Genomic DNA, 17,876 nt, shown 5'->3' on the forward strand with positions numbered 1-17,876 from the left:
GATCTTGTGATGGATTTCACAGTGCTGGAGGATCAATTTAGATCATTTGTGTGGAGAGCTTTAGCTCATTAGACCCTTACAAATATTGTGTAGATAGAAGGAACACTGGTGACGCTAATGATAAGCTGTCCCTCTCTGGGGTTTCTTTTTTTTTTTTTTATTATTATTATCTTTATTTATAACAAAGACAAAGAAATCTACAGAGTTAACAATTATCAGATAAAACAAAGGTACATAACACAGTGATTATAAGCAGATCCATATATAGTTAAATAACACAGCGTAAACCGAAGTATGGGGCAAAAAGTGCCCGTACGTAATTAAAAACACATCTTACCAGTTTATTTTAAACGAGCATTCATAAAACAAAAAAAACAAAAAAAAGTGCGTTAGTGTGACCAAAGAAACCTTTGTTAAATGACTAGGCTTTCTTCATCTCAGTTGTTTTCCCCCTTTTTTTAACCCCCCCACATCATATAGACCATACAATATAAACAACCTACTCGGGGTCCCCACACATAAAACAGAAAATAAAATACAATACAAAAAAAAAAAAAACCCCAAAAGAGCTAGAACCTCTCCTCCCGTCTCCCCATCCGCTCCCACCCACTCACTCAGAATCTGTTGCCCAATCACTAGGGAAATGGCCTGCCAAAATATTCATCTGTATAAATTCTGAGTTTCTAATAGGTTTAATTAATTTTTTTTGATGTATTAGGGGCAAAGATCTTACAAATATCTCCCATTTCTTAAATAATACTGCTAGGTACTTATCTTGTGGATGAGATAGGTTAATCTGTTCTATTATAAATTGATCCGTCAAAGCCCTTTTAAACTGTGCCATTGTAGGTGAAGAAGATGCTTTCCATGCTTTAAAAATAAGATTACGTGCGGTTAATATAATAGTATTTATCAGATTATAGTTCTTCATTGAGTCCTGATATTCTACCAGAAAAAAAATCTCGATAGGAGATATTTTATGGTCCACCTTCAGAACTGTCGTCAACCAAAATGAGATTTTCCCCCAGTATTGGCCTACCTTAGGACAACTCCATAGACAATGAAATAGGTCAGCTCTCTCTCTGGGGTTTCTATTTACAATAAAGTGAAGACCATAATAATAATCTGGTAATATATATACGGTATGGCTAAAGACTGACAATATAAGGATTGTTAAGATTATAAAGGCTTAAGCCAGTGTTAAACATAAAAGTAATGGCATAACTGAATAGAAAATGTAATCAATTAATTTCTGTACATAGACAGACAGACAACAGCTGACTAGCCATCCAGTATCATCTCAGTTAACCTCTAAAAGAAATATTGAGCAAGAGAAAAAAAAAACACTGGACAACCCAGGGATAGTATGAGTCGAAAGATAAAAACCTAAACACATCTTACTCTTTAAAGAGAAAAAGTAATTTATTTATTTTGTATTGAGGTGTACCAAGTGGTACATAATAGGCAGATTACAACACATAAACAGTCTTGGAACACTTACATTAATAAGAAGTTATAACCATTTTTCAAAAGACAATGAGAAAGCACAGTAATTATGACATTTCAAATGCCACAGTACCGAATAACAGGACCTTCTAACTGATGAAAGGGGTCACTCTTGGACCCTATTGACCTTTGGGGAGCTTAATTGAAAGAAGGCAATAGGAATATAGGGGACCACTTTTGGTTCCCGATGGGTGGTAAAACCTCATTTTTACAATTATATGGTCAAAGTGTTCTAAACAAACTGCATTGGGATAGAGAGAAACCATTAAACTGAAATATCAAGCCACATCTGATGTAATGTAAGGCTTATAAGCCCACCCTAATAGGGAGTAGAAAGGTGCGTATTGTGCAATTTGTACCCCCTCACTTAGATGGTATAGCTTGTAATAAGCATGCATTTTCAACTATCAATACAGTGTCAAAACAGACAAAAAACAACAAAACAAAAAAAGGACTTAACAGAATGAATAAATATTATCACCGTTAATTGGTCTATCTGTGTCTAATCCCAATAAATGAATACAATAGTAATGGAATACTAAATATCAGGGGATGAATGTTAGATTCTACAATGGGGTCACTCTATATCTTTATAGAGTAAAGTATAACATTCACAGAGGTCTGAATGTTACTCTAGTGTAGGTGAAACGAAGAGACTCTTGCTTCACTTGAAAATCAATAATTGAAACTTTACCCCCATCTAGTGGAGAAACCTGGTATCTATGTAAAATCTCGTAACAGCTTGCTGGAAATCCACTGTCTACCCGGGTATACATTTTCTAAATCTAATATTTCAAAAATGTAGCGGCAGTGAGTATAGACAAGTACAGATACAGATATTTTGTAAAGGTTCTACACAGTTAACACAGTCTTAGACCGTAATACTTATAGAGCCAAGATATCATATACTTAATAAAACTCCTCTGAACATGTAGGAGGCAAGAAAAATAACTTTAACACTACTAAGGAAATTACTTATTGCCACCTACCCGACTTAAAGTGATGGTAAACCCTAGCGTTTGGGAAACGCTAGGATTTACAATCGTAACAAATAAAGGGGACTTTCATTCATGAAGTATAAAATACTTCATTCTGAAAGCCCCTTTATTTGTTATCAGCGTTTTCTGCGCTGAGCTGCTAAAGGCAGCCCACGGCAGAACGCAATTTGGCTGAGAGGTGACGTTTCCACCTCTTAGCCAATAGCCATGCGGGAAATACAGCTTGGCGCCACAAAACCTAGGATTTACCATCACTTTAATAAGAGGTAGTTAACATCATAATATATATAAGTGCTTGTATGTCAAGGAATGTAATGGGAGCGACTATAATGAACTAATGGTATGATATTCACATCTATTTAATAAAGTTAAACGGTGATTGGCAGTTAATTCTAAGCTAAACCGTTTGTTCTATATATATATATCTGGGGACCTGGTGCTTCAGACCCATATGTAGAGGAGGACACAGGAACTTATTTACTAAAAGAGAGAGAGAGTAAATAAAGCACATAATCTCTGGGATTAGTCAAACCTAAGGTTGTCATCTACAGAGATGATATGCATGTACCGAGTAACTAAATAAACACCATATAACTCACTTATATAAAAAAATTTTTATTGAAAATATGACAAGAGAGCACTATAAAGGTTGCTACAGTCAGCTAAGCTACACATATATTTACTGCTATTATAAACTAAGTAGGCTAGTGACAATAAAATCAGGTAGTCTGTGCATCGGTATGCATTTGTAAATAATTCAAGCGCTATATATGAATTACCCTATCCCAGTTTTATCTACACAGCAAAACTGTCTCATAGAGGCTGTGAGGCAAGTCTGTAGAAGGCTAAAGGAGCTAGACTCATCCGAGGTCGCTCTGAACTTGGATTGTACCATCTCTTGACCCAGCCAGCTGGTGTTGGTGGGATTGACATAAGCCTCCGACAGTTTAGCGGCTTATTTATGGTATGGTTTAGTCTGCAGCCTGGGACTTTTTCTTTGTGTTGAACCATTGGAGTACATCAGGAGCGTGCTTCCTCAAAACCATGACAGCGTGGTTAGCAGAGTCGGAGCCTTCGTGGGTTTTCAGCTTCGCATTATGGTTCCACAGTAGTTCTCCAAGATCAGAAGGCTGGCACAAATTTCCATCAGGCCTGTCAGAAACTAACGCTCCACCATGCAGCTCCTTCCCGGTCAGAGCATGGCCAGCCACAGTGCCTGCCAACTGTGCCACTGCCTCCCTCAAAACTACTATCACTTCAGGCAGCATAGGAGATCCACTCCGTGATATAGGCAGAGGAGCGTCGCCATCTAGACTTAGAGAATCGCTTTGTGGCACAGTCAAGCTCCTCTGTATTTCCACTTGTCTGTAATTCAGCACAGGAGATGTAGTGTCAGGATGTTCTATAGAAGTCTCCTCACATAAGCTTCGATTGAAGAGCAGGGGGTTCAGTTCTCCCTTTTTCATGTGGTCTAGAAGCTGCGCAAAAACCTTCGGCAATTAGCCGGCTCAGATTCTGAAAGTGCTTATCAAGTAGCGTGGTTAGTTGCTGCTTGTCCATTATGAGTCAGTATGGCAGATTAATTCCTAATCTGTCTAGAGTTATTAACTCCGGATTGCTCAGAATATTGCAGTATCCAGTACAGCTTTGTATAGATCAAAGAGTCGGTAGGAATATAGCTGATAATATGTAGTAGTAGCAGTAAATAGTACTACTCGTAACCCCAGTCTCCTAGGGGGGGGGGGGAGGAATATGCGACAGCCCCGGCTCCACAAACTGCCAGTAACTATGTGAATACGACAGCCAGAAGAGGCCTAACTGCAGAACATAGGCAAAGAGATTAATCCTGAGAGTTTTCCCCCAGAATTATCAAATTCTTGAATCTTGTAACAGCTCACTGGCTTATGACCATAGGAAAAGCAATGAAATAACATATAAGACTCCAAAGTAGAGCCAGGAGCTCCTCCAACACACGTCTTGCCGCTACAGCTGTAGGCTCCGCCCCACAAAAAAGTAATTTTTAAACTAAAACATGTTAGCAAAAAGGCTCTCAAATCCAAATATAAATTGATAACAGTGACCCTTAGAGTGAAGCTATAAAGGTCATATGTTAAATGTGCAGCAACTGCAACATGACAAGCATGTGAAACAAAATCCAAAAGAGTGTTTAAACTGCTGGACACAACTACAATATTGTGGCTCTTATTTTAATTCCTTACTGGTGCCAGTTGGTGCAAATCTTCATACTGGGCACATCTATGTTTTAAGTTTAAAGGGACATTAAACATTAAGGACTAAATTACAAATGGAGCATAAAAATATTAGTGCTATTGAGCTCTAACTCCGCTCCTATTCTTGTGCTTGTATTACAAGTTCAAAGTAAAAAGCTATTGTGTAAGCAAAAGCCTCAGGCACTCAAACCCAAAGGTGCACTAAGATAGCTGCACTAAAGCCAAAGGTGCATTAAGAATTACTTTAAATACCTATGTTCTTCACTAAGCAGAAAATGTTCTTTTAAAAAAATTATATATATATACATACACATTACTGTGCAAACGTCTTAGGCCACCATTAGATTTGTTGTTTTAGCAATGGTATAAAGACCATATAGAATTATTTCTCAGTCTCTTATTAGAATACAACCAGAAAACACAGGCTATGTGTATGCGATATTAAAAACCAGAAAAAAAGACTAGAAAAAAAACTTCTATAGGCTTAAGTAGCAAGTATTTACTGTGACCTCCCCTTACACTTAGAGGTTAAGGACAAAAAAAGGACTAGAAGGCCAAGAAAACTTTCACAATCTGATGAGAAGTTTCTCAGAGTTTCTTCTTTGAAAGACCGGAAGAAGTCCAGCAAGGAACTGGCTCAGCATCCAGCGGCTTCATTGGGCTGCCAATTTGACCCTTCTACAGTCCCAAGAAGATTGATCAGGAATGGTCTTTGTGGAAGGGTAGCAGTCAAGAAAACACATTTTCGAAAGGGGAACAGGGTAAAAAAGGTTAAGATATGCTAAAGCTCACAAAGATTGCAATGAAGATTAGTTTGACATTTTTGGGTCCAATCATCGACAATATGTGAAAAGAAGATTTGGAGAGAGAGATTGAAGAATGAGTGCTTGTGGCATTCATTTAAACATGGTAGAGGGTCTGTCCTGGATTGGGGCTGCATTTCTGCCAATGGTATGGCAGCCATTCCAGTGTCTGTGTCTGTTAAATTCCAAAAAGTATACAATACTGGGTATTGCACTGAACACTGAAAGACGAACCACTCCTAAAGTCTACCCCTTCCTTGTTAGACTGTAAATAAAGACATTAATAACACAAAGACAGGAGGGGGCTAAAAAGCTAAAGTCATAATATAATTTAATATAGCTGTATAAAACTAAATAATTTCAGTTAGTAGCAGAAACACTCACATAAAACCAAAATAAAAGAGTAAAAAATTAAACAATAAAATATTCAAAATTCATGCATGACAAATTTATAATATTTGGAATTCATAGATATAAAAATTGATATATGAAACACCACCTTATTAAAAAATATTCCTTCAAATTTATGAAGTGCACTTCCGTAGGCTTTCGGTATTGGCAGAGAGCTTGCACTAATCCGGCCACGGAATACAGTTTCTCTCCACTACTAATACTGTTTCCAAAGGGGCTTTCTTAGAAGTTACCTTTATGATTCAGATAGAGAATACAATTTTAAAGAACTTTCTAATTTACTTCTATTATCTAATATGTTTCATTCTCTTGGGATTATTTGTTGAAGGAGCAGCAATGCACTAATGGTTTCTAACTGAACACACGGGTGAGCCAATTTCAATTGATATATATATGCAGCCAAAAATCAACAGCTAGAACCTAGGTTCTCTGCTGCTCCTGAGCTTACCTAGATAAACCTTTTAGCAAAGGATAACAAGAGAAGGAAGCAAATTAAATGATGAAGTAAATTGGAAAGTTGTTTAAAATTGTATGCTCTGTCTAAATCATGATAGAAAAATTTTGGGTTTCATGTCCCTTTAAACCTCTGATCCGGACCAATTGTATTTCCAAATGTAAACTGTCCCGGTAAACACTGCCAATTCCTGTCGTCTTACTCCGATAGTGCTGCCGCATCATGTGATGATTGTGTCACACTCAGTTGGACTTATTTCGGTTGGGCGTTTAGAAGTCCTCCTCTGTGCCTTCACATATAACCAAATACTGTGAACAGTTGATGGATTCCAATTCACCTGCACTTAGTGCATTCAAGCACGCAGGTTTACCAACTTGTCTTTTTTTAAACAGTATAACAGGATCCATATCAGGTGCTGTGATAAGAGGCATACGTCTTAGGAAACATATAAATTAGAACACTGCTTTTGTTTTCACCTTCTTGTTGTTTTACCTTGATTTCCGGCTTTTTCATATATTCAAATCTTATAAATTTGTCATGCATGAATTTTGATTATTTTATCGGTTAATTTTTTTTTACTCTTTTATTTTGGTTTCATGTGAGTGTTTTGGGAGACATCCCTCCTTATTTCTGCTACTAATTGAAAATATTTAGTTTTTTACAGATATATTAAAGGGATATGAAACCCAAATTGTTTATTTCATGATTCAGATAGAGCATTTAATTTTAAGCAACTTTACTAATTTACTACTATTACCAATTTTTCTTCATTCTATTGGTATCTTTATTTGAAAAAGCAGAAATGTAAGCTTAGGAGCGGCCCATTTTTGGTTCAGCACCCTGGGTAGCTCTTGCTGATTGGTGGATACATTTAGCCTTTAGTCTTTGTAAAGGACGCACGAATCAAGCCTTGTACAAGGTTATCCTGGTAGAAAACTTTTTCCGGTTGGACAATGCTCCATGCCACACAGTCAGGTTAATCAAGGCATGGATGGAGGATAACCAGATTAAGACCCTGTCATGGCCAGTCCAATCTCCAGACCTGAACCCCATTGAAAACCTCTGGAGGAAGATGGATGGTCATAAGCCATCAAACAAAGCCAAGCTGCTTTATATATATATATATATATATATATATACACCCTATTCCAAATCATTATGCTAAGTCTATTATAGTAAGCACTAAGCAAAAAGAAGTCGATCCGATTCCAGATAATTAAAAAGTCCAACTTTATTGAAAAAAATGTGTTAAAAAACAAAGGGGAAGCACCTTGACAAATTGTTGGTTGTAGCAGACAAAGCACTTGGCTTATGCGTTTCGGAGGGTGTTTCACATTATTAAGCAGAGCACCATTTTCAAGCAATATGGGCAAGAAAAAGGATCTCTCTGCTGCCAAAAAGAGTGAAATAGTTCAATCCCTTGGACGAGGAATGAAAACATTAGATATTTCACGAAAACTTAAGTGTGATCATCGCACTATTAAGAGATTTGTGGCTGATTCAGAGCACAGATGGGTTCGTGCAGACAAAGGCACATTGAGGAAGATTTCTGCCAGATCCATGCATCGGATCAAGAGAGCAGCTGCTAAAATACCATTGCATAGCAGCAAACAGATATTTGAAGCTGCTGGTGCCTCTGGAGTCCTACGGACATCAAGGTGTAGATTCCTCCAGAATCTTGCAACTGTGCATAAACCTTCCATTCAGCCACCACTAACCAATGCTCACAAGCAGAAACGGCTGCATTGGGCAGAAAAATACATGAAGACTAATTTTCAAACAGTCCTGTTCACTGATGAGTGCCGTGCAACCCTGGATGGTCCAGATGGATGGAGTAGTGGATGGTTGGTGGACGGCCACCCTGTTCCAACAAGGCTGCGACGTCAGCAAGGTGGTGGTGGAGTCATGTTTTGGGCAGGAATCATGGGAAGAGAGCTGGTCGGCCCCTTTAGGGTCCCCGAAGGTGTAAAGATGACCTCTGCAAAGTATGTGGGGTTCCTGACTGACCACTTCCTTCCCTGGTACAGAAGGAAGAACTATGCTTTCCGTAATAAAATCATCTTCATGCATGACAATGCACAATCTCATGCTGCAAAGAATACCTCTGCATCAATGGCTGCTATGGGGATAAAAGGAGAGAAAGTCATGGTGTGGCCTCCATACTCCCCTGACCTCAATCCTATTGAGAACCTTTGGAGCATCCTCAAGCAAAAGACCTATGAGGGTGAGAGGCAGTTTACATCCAAACAGCAGCTCTGGGAGGCTATTCTGACATCTTGCAAACAAATTCAAGCAGAAACTGTCCAAAAACTCACAAGTTCAATGGATGCAAGACTTGTGAAGCTGCTATCAAATAAGGGGTTCTATGTTAAAATGTAACGTGATCTGTTAAAATGTTTAAAAAGTTAAAATGTTGTTCAAAGTTTGATTGAAATAGCTTTTGATTTCAGTAAATATGCTGCAAACACAACAAATGACATTTTTCAGTTCTTTTCAACCTATAAAGTGTTTTGAAACTTACTGTGCATAATAATTTGGAACAGTGCATTGTAAGTTTTTTATTTTGAAAAATAAATACTGTTATCATTAGGAGGTTTGTTCAATAAAATTTGAATTGTACTCTTAATAGTTGATAACATGAGAATTATGCTGACTGTTGTTTACATCAATTATTTAGGTAAATGAGAAAGATATCATTGGCATAATAATTTTGAACAGGGTGTATATATGCGTGTGTGTATAGAAAGAAAGAAAATTAAAAATAATTTCTTCTAAGTTAAGAGCATAAGTATTTGAAGTATTTCAAATTTGGTTCAAAAACAACCAAATTACAATTGTTTAAAATAAATATTCAATACTTTAAGGTGTTTGACTGGGAAGGGCTCAAAAATGTATGTATGTATATATATATATATATATATATATATATTCAATGGTGAGATACCAGCACTCACTATGACCTTGGTAATGCCGGGGTGCTCCCAGTAATATGTAAAAAGATTGTCTAGAGAGAGCACTCCCCATATTTTAACAAAGTGACTCGTAGTTCAGTGTGTTTGGTTTTCTCTACAGGAGTTTGAGGACGGGGGTTGTACCTTGAAAACGTTAACTCTGATTAAATCACTTTGTTAAAATACGGCAAGTGCTCTCTCTGGACAATCTTTTATATATATATATAAAGCAGTCCAGGGGAACCCAGCACTCGCTTTCCAAAACAACCCACAGGGTACCAGCCAAACTTCAATACACAGGAATCCACGGAGGCAAGCACTCACTGACGTTTTAAATAAACAGCTTTTACTGTGTATACAACATAAAATGAACGTTTTCGGGCCTAAGCCCATCCTCAGACATACAGAATACATGTACTCACCGCAATATAAGTGCAGACCCTCTTACTCCCCAAACGCTCTGCCACATCCGGTAGCACGCAAGACACACACGGCGCAACTGCGCATGAGCCGGATGAACTACGAGTCACCATCTGGGCCATAGTCAAAAAGCTAACCTAAAATTATTACAGTTTACATTGAATAGTTATTGCACATGTTACAAATGGATGAGGCACAGAAGATATACATATAACGATTACCATATACATAAAGCTTACATATGAGCCTAAACTAATCTAAGCAAAAAATTGGTGCGCTGCAGGTACATCATATAATGCAATTTAAAATACATCAAGTGTTTGTGCATTAGCTATCTAGCATACACAGCAACAATTTAAAGCAAAAGAAGCAAAAAACAAAAAATGAGGACTATAAATACTATATATCCTAATGAAATTACTTTAAAGAGGATAAACATGTTAAGACACACATCATATATCCTACTAAGGCATATGGGCACACTTGCTACCCAGAAAACCACTTCTACTGTAAAATTCCCTTAATGATAAGAAGCAATGTAGGTCAAAATTGGTATTCAATCCCCTGGGTACAAGTGTTTCCAAAGTAAAAATCCATTTGGATTCCCTTTGGAGAAGTATTTTTGCCCTATTGCCACCTCTGGCCGGTGCCGAAACATGATCAATTATCATGTAGCGAAGATCAGATACATTATGATTAAGCATCAAAAAATGCCGAACCACTGGTTGTTCAGAGCTGCCAATGTGCAATGCGGTCCGTATGGCTGACCGATAGTTAGCCATCTGCACCCGCAGGTCATCTTGGGTCTTACTCACATAAAACTTCCCACAGGGACAATGGAGCAAGTATACTACATGTGTAGTGGTGCATGTGACTCTGTAATTAATGTTAAACCGTTTGTTTCTCCAAGGGTGCACAAATTGTTTACCCTGAGTTAACCCATTACAGGTCACACACCCACTACACCTGAAACATCCATTTTTCTCAGACCCTAACCAAGTTCTATTAGTGTAGCTAGGTCTGTTATCAGTGCGCAGCAGTAAGTCACGTAATGATTTTCCTTTCCTATATCCAACCATGGGACCTTCAAAGTTATTGAATGGTAAAGATACATCTGTTTTAATAATGTCCCAATTGCTCTTAAGGATATTTGGTATGTCCAATTTATCTGGTGTGTATTCTGTAGAGAATATGAGTCTCTTATTCGTATGTACACTCTTGCTCTTCATTAGAGCCTGTTCCTGTGTCATAGACATGGATTCCTTCAGTGGCTCCTGTAGGTACTTGCTGTCATATCCTCGCTCCTGGAATTTGTGGCACATTTCCTCCAACTGTACCACCTTCTTGATTGGATCACTGTTATTTCTTACAACCCTTTTGAATTGTGATTTAGGCAATGCCCTTTTCAAACTGGGATGGTGACAACTTGTAGCCTGCAATAAAGAGTTGCGGTCCGTAGGCTTATGGAATAGTGTAGTGATCAATCTATTCCCCGTTCTAATTATCCTCAAATCCAGAATATCGATGGTAGCGACGTCACAATGCATTTTAAATGTTAGATTTTGATTCTGTTGGTTCAACATCAGAAGCCATTCATCAAGTTCATGTTTGGATCCCCCCCCAGAGTAAAATGAGATCATAAATATATCTCTTAAACCACTTCACCCTGGGGTCTTTAAATGCCAATGTATCTTCCTCTTCAAAACATGCTATGTACAAGTTTGCATACAATGGTGCTACGTTAGAACCCATCGCAGTGCCGGCGATCTGGAGGAAATAGTTGTGCTCAAACTTGAAATAGTTAAACTTCAGGCAATATTCAGTTAGATCCAAAATAACGTCCATAGGTGGGCCAATATAAGGATGTTTAAGCAGTTTCCTCCTGATTGCTGCTAGTCCCTCACTGTGAGGAATTACCGTGTAAAGACTGGCAACATCTAATGTTACCAGAATATCATTGTCACCCACATCAGGGAATTTTTTAATTAATTGAATGACTTCTATGGAATCTAAAATAAATGAGGGCATATTACGTACCATCGGCTGGAACACAGTATCAAGGTATGTGGCAATGGGTTGTAATATACAGTAGAACCCTTAGAGGAGACAACGGGACGGCCAGGAGGATGGTCCAGATCTTTATGTACTTTAGGAAGCGTATAGATTATTGGGGTGATAGGAAACTCAACCATCATATAATCACCCAGAGCCTTGGTGAGACAGTTTGCTTCAACCATAGACTTTATATAGTTGTCCACCTGTTTTTTAAAATCCCTAGTGGGATCTTCATCCAGTTTACGGGATGTCCGTGTGTCTGCTAAGTGGGACAAGATCTCATTTCTATAATCCTTGTAATCTTGTAACACAAGGGCACCGCCTTTGTCGGCTTCACAGATCACCAGCTGGTGGTTCTCTTTAAGGCCCTTTAATGCCAATCTTTCTTCCTTGCTTAAGTTGTTTCTCTGTGTATTGAATCTGTCATGAATACTATTTGTTGCCTCCTGTTCCACAATCCTTGAAAACGTTTGAATACTTGGGTTGTTGCTTTTAGGGTCAAAAGATCCCTTCTTTCTTAGCCCCTCAAATATAGTGTCGCCTGAGCCGAAGTATTCTTTTAATGCCAATTACCTCTTGAATTTATAAAGATCAACCTGAAAAGAAAATTCATCAGCATGTCCAGTTGGTATAAACTTTAGGCCCTTAGATAGTACTCTCCTCTCAGGGTCTGTAATCTGATGGCTACTTAAATTAATAATGATATAATCCATCATCGTCTCCTCCAATAACGCGGTGGTCTTCCTCTTGCACCTCTGCTCCCCTCTTCTTGTGTGTAGCCTCTTCCATACCCATTTTTTAAACGGGTAGCCATGCCCTGGGGGTTTGGTTATCCACACGAGGTATTGTTATAGATGTGGGTTTAACATTAATTACGGTTTAACATTAATTACAAAGTCACATGCACCACTACACATGTAGTATACTTGCTCTATTGTCCCTGTGGGACGTTTTATGTGGGTAAGACCCAAGATGACCTGCGGGTGCGGATGGCTAACCATCGGTAAGCCATACAGACCGCATTGCGCATTGGCAGCTCTGAACATCCGGTGGCTCGGCATTTTTTTATGCTTTAATCATAATGTATCTGATCTTCGCTACATGATAATTGATCATGTTCCGGCACCGGCCAGAGGTGGCAATAGGGCAAAAATACGTCTCCAAAGGGAATCCAAATGGATTTTTACTTTGGAAACACTTGTACCCAGGGGATTGAATACCAATTTTGACCTACATTGCTTCTTATAATTAAAGGGAATTTTACAGTAGAAGTGGTTTTCTGGGTAGTCTGTTTTCTGTGTAGCAAGTGTGCCCATATGCCTTAGTAGGATATATGATGTGTGTCTTAACATGTTTATCCTCTTTAAAGTAATTTCATTAGGATATATAGTATTTATATTACAATTTTTTTTGTTTTTTGCTTCTTCTGCTTTAAATTGTTGCTGTGTCTGCTAGATAGCTAATGCACAAACACTTGATGTATTTTAAATTGCATTATATGATGTACCTGCAGCGCACCAATTTTTTGCTTAGAGTATGCAGTGATTAGTTTAGGCTCATATGTAAGCCTTATGTATATGGCAATCGTTATATGTATATCTTCTGTGCCTCATCCATTTGTAACATGTGCAATAACTATTCAATGTAAACTGTAATAATTTTAGGTTTGCTTTTTGACGTTGGCCCAGATGGGGACTCGTAGTTCATCCGGAGCATGCGCAGTTGCGCCATGTGTGTCCTGCGTGCTACCGGATGTGGCAGAGCGTTTTTCACTTGGGGAGTAAGAGGGTCTGCACTTATATTGCGGTAAGTACATGTATTCTGTATGTCTGAGGACGGGCTTAGGCCCGAAAACGTTCATTTTATGTTGTATGCACAGTAAAAGCTGTTAATTTAAAACGTCAGTGAGTGCTTGCCTCCGTGGATTCCTGTATACACACACATATATATATATATATATATATATATATATATATATATATATATATACGTTGATTGCAGTAGCCATGTTAGTCCAGAGATTTAGATATCAAAATAACAAGAGTATTGCATTGAGCAATGATACTTTTTTTATTGGACTAACTATACATTTATAAGTTGACAAGCTTTCGGAAGAGTTCCTTCCTTTATCAAGTCTGAAGCAATACTGACCAATTCAATGGAATTTACAGATTATATCTTAAAACACAGAATAGCTAAGAAGACAGAAAGTGCAGGGAGAGGAGGAGGTGTCGTAAAAATCATGAGGGGGGCTTAGGTAACAGGCAGACAGTGTCCAGTGTAGGAGAACAGACAGGGGAAATATATAGCTATACATAGAGCATATACTGACATAAAGTTATATATCAACATTGAATCAATATCTATAAAGATGTGAAATTGTATATACAGGGGGAGTACAAAAGTTAAAAAAAAAAAAAAGACAAAAGTGTGGACATAGGCTTACCTGTGTACCTATGTATAAAGAATGTGGAATATACAATGTAATTGACTAAATGAAAGTATATTACAAAAAATTTTGATAATGTGTTAAGAATCCAGAGTCCACATTTAGTCCAGAATTAAACAGGTTGAAGTGCATTATCATTTTCATTTCAAAGGTTTTTCTTTCCATGGTGTTTTTGAAGTTGCCTCTGAGAATTTTGATGTTTTGGATGGAGTGGTCAGGTTGGGTGAAATGGTGACCAACAGGGGTGCAGTATTTTGTTTCACAGTGGTTTTTGATTGAGTGTCTGTGTAAGTTCATTCGAAGGTGCAGTTTTTGGCTTGTTTCTCCAATATAGCATCCCATTTCACATGCAGTGCAATGTATCATGTATACCACATTTGCAGATATACATGAATATGCCCCTTTAATGTTATAAGATTTATTATTGTGGTTTGCTGTGCTGCTTTCACAAACGTGTTGACACAGTTTGCAGAGAGCTTTATAGCAGCACTTGGTTCCATTCTGAGTGTTCTTTTTCTCAAGGGGTAGCTTCCTATGTACCAATTTCTGTTTTAGGTTAGGTGGTTGTCTGTATGCCAGGATTGGGGGTTTTGGAAAGATTTTTTTGAGTGTGGGATCCTCTAAGAGTAGTGGCTGTAAGTCTTTTATGATTTTTCGTATCCCTTCCACAGCAGGGTTGTATTTGACTACTAGTGGGATACGTGATATGTTTTTCTTCTCCCTGTATTGTAGTAAGTGTTCACGTGGAGTATTGAGGGCAGAGTTAATTTTTTTATTTATAATCCTTGTTTTGTAACCTTTTTCTCTGAATGATTGGGACAGTGTGATGAGGTGTTTGTCACGGTCTTTGGTATCTGAGCAAATTCTGTGGTATCTTGTAGCCTGACTGTAGATTATGGATTTTTTAATGTGATTGGGGTGGGAGCTGGAGCTGTGGAGGTAGCTGCATCTATCTGTTGGTTTCCAAGGATACCAATGACCTATGGTTTCCAATGGATACCAAGGACCGTGACAAACACCTCATCACACTGTCAAAAACCACTGTGAAACAAAATACTGCACCCCTGTTGGTCACCATTTCACCCAACCCGACCACTCCATCCAAAACCTCAAAATCAAAATTCTCAGAGGCAACTTCAAAAACACCATGGAAAGAAAAACCTTTGAAATGAAAATGATAATGCACTTCAACCTGTTTAATTCTGGACTAAATGTGGACTCTGGATTCTTAACACATTATCAAAAATTTTTGTAATATACTTTCATTTAGTCAATTACATTGTATATTCCACATTCTTTATACATAGGTACACAGGTAAGCCTATGTCTACACTTTTGTCTTTTTTTTTTTTTACTTTTGTACTCCCCCTGTATATACAATTTCACATCTTTATAGATATTGATTCAATGTTGATATATAACTTTATGTCAGTATATGCTCTATGTATAGCTATATATTTCCCCTGTCTGTTCTCTGTTATTTTGATATATATATATATATAGCTGATTGGGTGTATGCACTCCCACCATCAAAAAAAATCTGCCAGGGTGCTATAGTATGATTAAATGCAAATTTGTAGGAATAAGCACTCACTGGTCTTCTGCCATCCGTGACAAAATTCATTAATAGTTGTAACGTTTCGGGACCAAATGCTGTCCCTTCCTCTGACAAACAATAAGTGAACAAACCAAAACTTTTAAAGGCCTGTGTACCCCTCCCCTAAAACAAGCAGCCAATCATGGCTGTCTGTGCAAAACATGTTCCAAAATACTATTAGGAATCATTAACATTCAAAAAGATGGGTTATCAATCATTGATTAATAAACAAATGTAAAATGTAGATGTGGTAGTTTCCATTCACTCTCTAGGACCCGATCAACCAGACATCCAGGTTATCCATCGTAAAACTACAATAAACACCTCAATCGTCCGATAGTATGAAGTCACAACAACCACGAAATTTGTATTATAGACAACCAGCCAATAACAATCAACAAGGCGGGGTCCACAATGCCCTCCGCTCCTCCTGACTGGACCACAGAAACCAGCGTGTAATGCACAACAAGGCGCCTAACTGGTTAGTATGATTGAAACTAGACCAATCAAAGCTCAATATCACAGTCAAGCCTCTCAAGTAAATGACGGCCAAGGAGAGACATCACTAAGGAGGCGGATAATCTGTACACGCTATACTTCATTAGACTAAAACAAGTACCTCAATCATCATATAGTATAGAGATAAAACAACAATGAAATATGCGTTATAAAAAGCCAGCCTATTGTAATCAACAGGGCGGGGTCCGCGCTGTCAAACACTCCTCCGAGTAGACAGCAGAAATTAGCATGTAATACACAGCAAGGCGCCCAACTGGTTAATACGATTGAAAATGGACCAATCAGAACTCAATACCACCAACAAGCCTCTCAAGTAAATGACGGCCCAAGCGAGACATCATTATAGGGGCAGATCCCATGTACAGTAATATACAATCTTAAAAAGTGCTCGAAAAAGCGATCCAATTAGCAGACAAAACATATATAACACTCGGATACAAAAGATACATAAAAAGGGAACTAAAAATAAGTGAACTAAAAATGTATGTATGTGTGTATATATATATATATATATATATATATATATATATATACATACAAAACACGGAAGGGGACAGCACTCTCAGGCTGGACCAGGTACACATCCAATGACCCTGTAACATGCACAGCCCTGGGTGCAAAACAGCACTCTCAGGAAGCTGCACCATCCCAGAGCCACAGGCAGTTAACCCCAGACAGGTCTGGGTGCACGGCCCAATGGGAAAATTACAAAACAAATTAATAAATTAATATAGCCACAGAGAAAGTCCAGCACTCACTTACAAGCTCTCAACTAAGATAAAAAGCAGCAATGGAAGAGTTAGTTACCGCATCTGGCCAAATGGGATAAGCCCAGGTACCACGTCAAGGTCTCTTCCAAAAACCTGGGTCCCTAAACAGCCACACAATGCAGGCTCACAATCAAACAAACTGAGAAAAAAATGAAGGGTTGCTTTTTATCTTAGTATATACAGTATATATGTATGTGTGTGTGTGTAATGTGTATATACTGTATGAATGAATGTATGTATGCACAGTGCACACTGTTGATCCAAGGACACATCCGATTGCCATTTTTGTAGTAACAGGAATAAGTGAAAGGTTGAATTTGATGGGCTTGAGTTAACCTATATTACTATCTATGTATGTAATGGAATTTAATTACTGATTGCACTTTCAGTCAAAACAGGAACTGCCCCTAATTATAGGGCCTATAATGTGCTATAGGTGCTGTGTATCAAGCATAGATAGTTACTGATTCATTGTGTCTAGCAGTTTAATGTCTCTTAATACTGAGTTACTAGTAAGTGTTCTAATATGCATACTAATCTTCCAGTTGTATCCTTTTTGTTTTCTTTTTATTGCTTCTACGATCTCTAAAAGTGTTTTTTGTGATATATAGTGGTTCATTACTTTAGTACCCATAAACTTCAATGGGACCAACTGCCCTGAGTTTTTTTTCATGTCCTATGTTCTACAAAGTATACAGAAAAAGGTAAAGGA

The 17,876-nt window shown here is 38.0% G+C and overlaps 1 protein-coding gene across 1 annotated transcript in view; it reads right to left on the reverse strand.

Moving 5' to 3' along the window:
- DHX58 (DExH-box helicase 58) overlaps nt 1–17,876 on the reverse strand; it is a 140,071-nt gene that overhangs the window by 116,855 nt on the left and 5,340 nt on the right. The window lies entirely within an intron of this gene.

The sequence above is a fragment of the Bombina bombina genome, chromosome 1 (assembly GCF_027579735.1).
Source record: "Bombina bombina isolate aBomBom1 chromosome 1, aBomBom1.pri, whole genome shotgun sequence".
Lineage (NCBI taxonomy): Eukaryota > Metazoa > Chordata > Amphibia > Anura > Bombinatoridae > Bombina > Bombina bombina.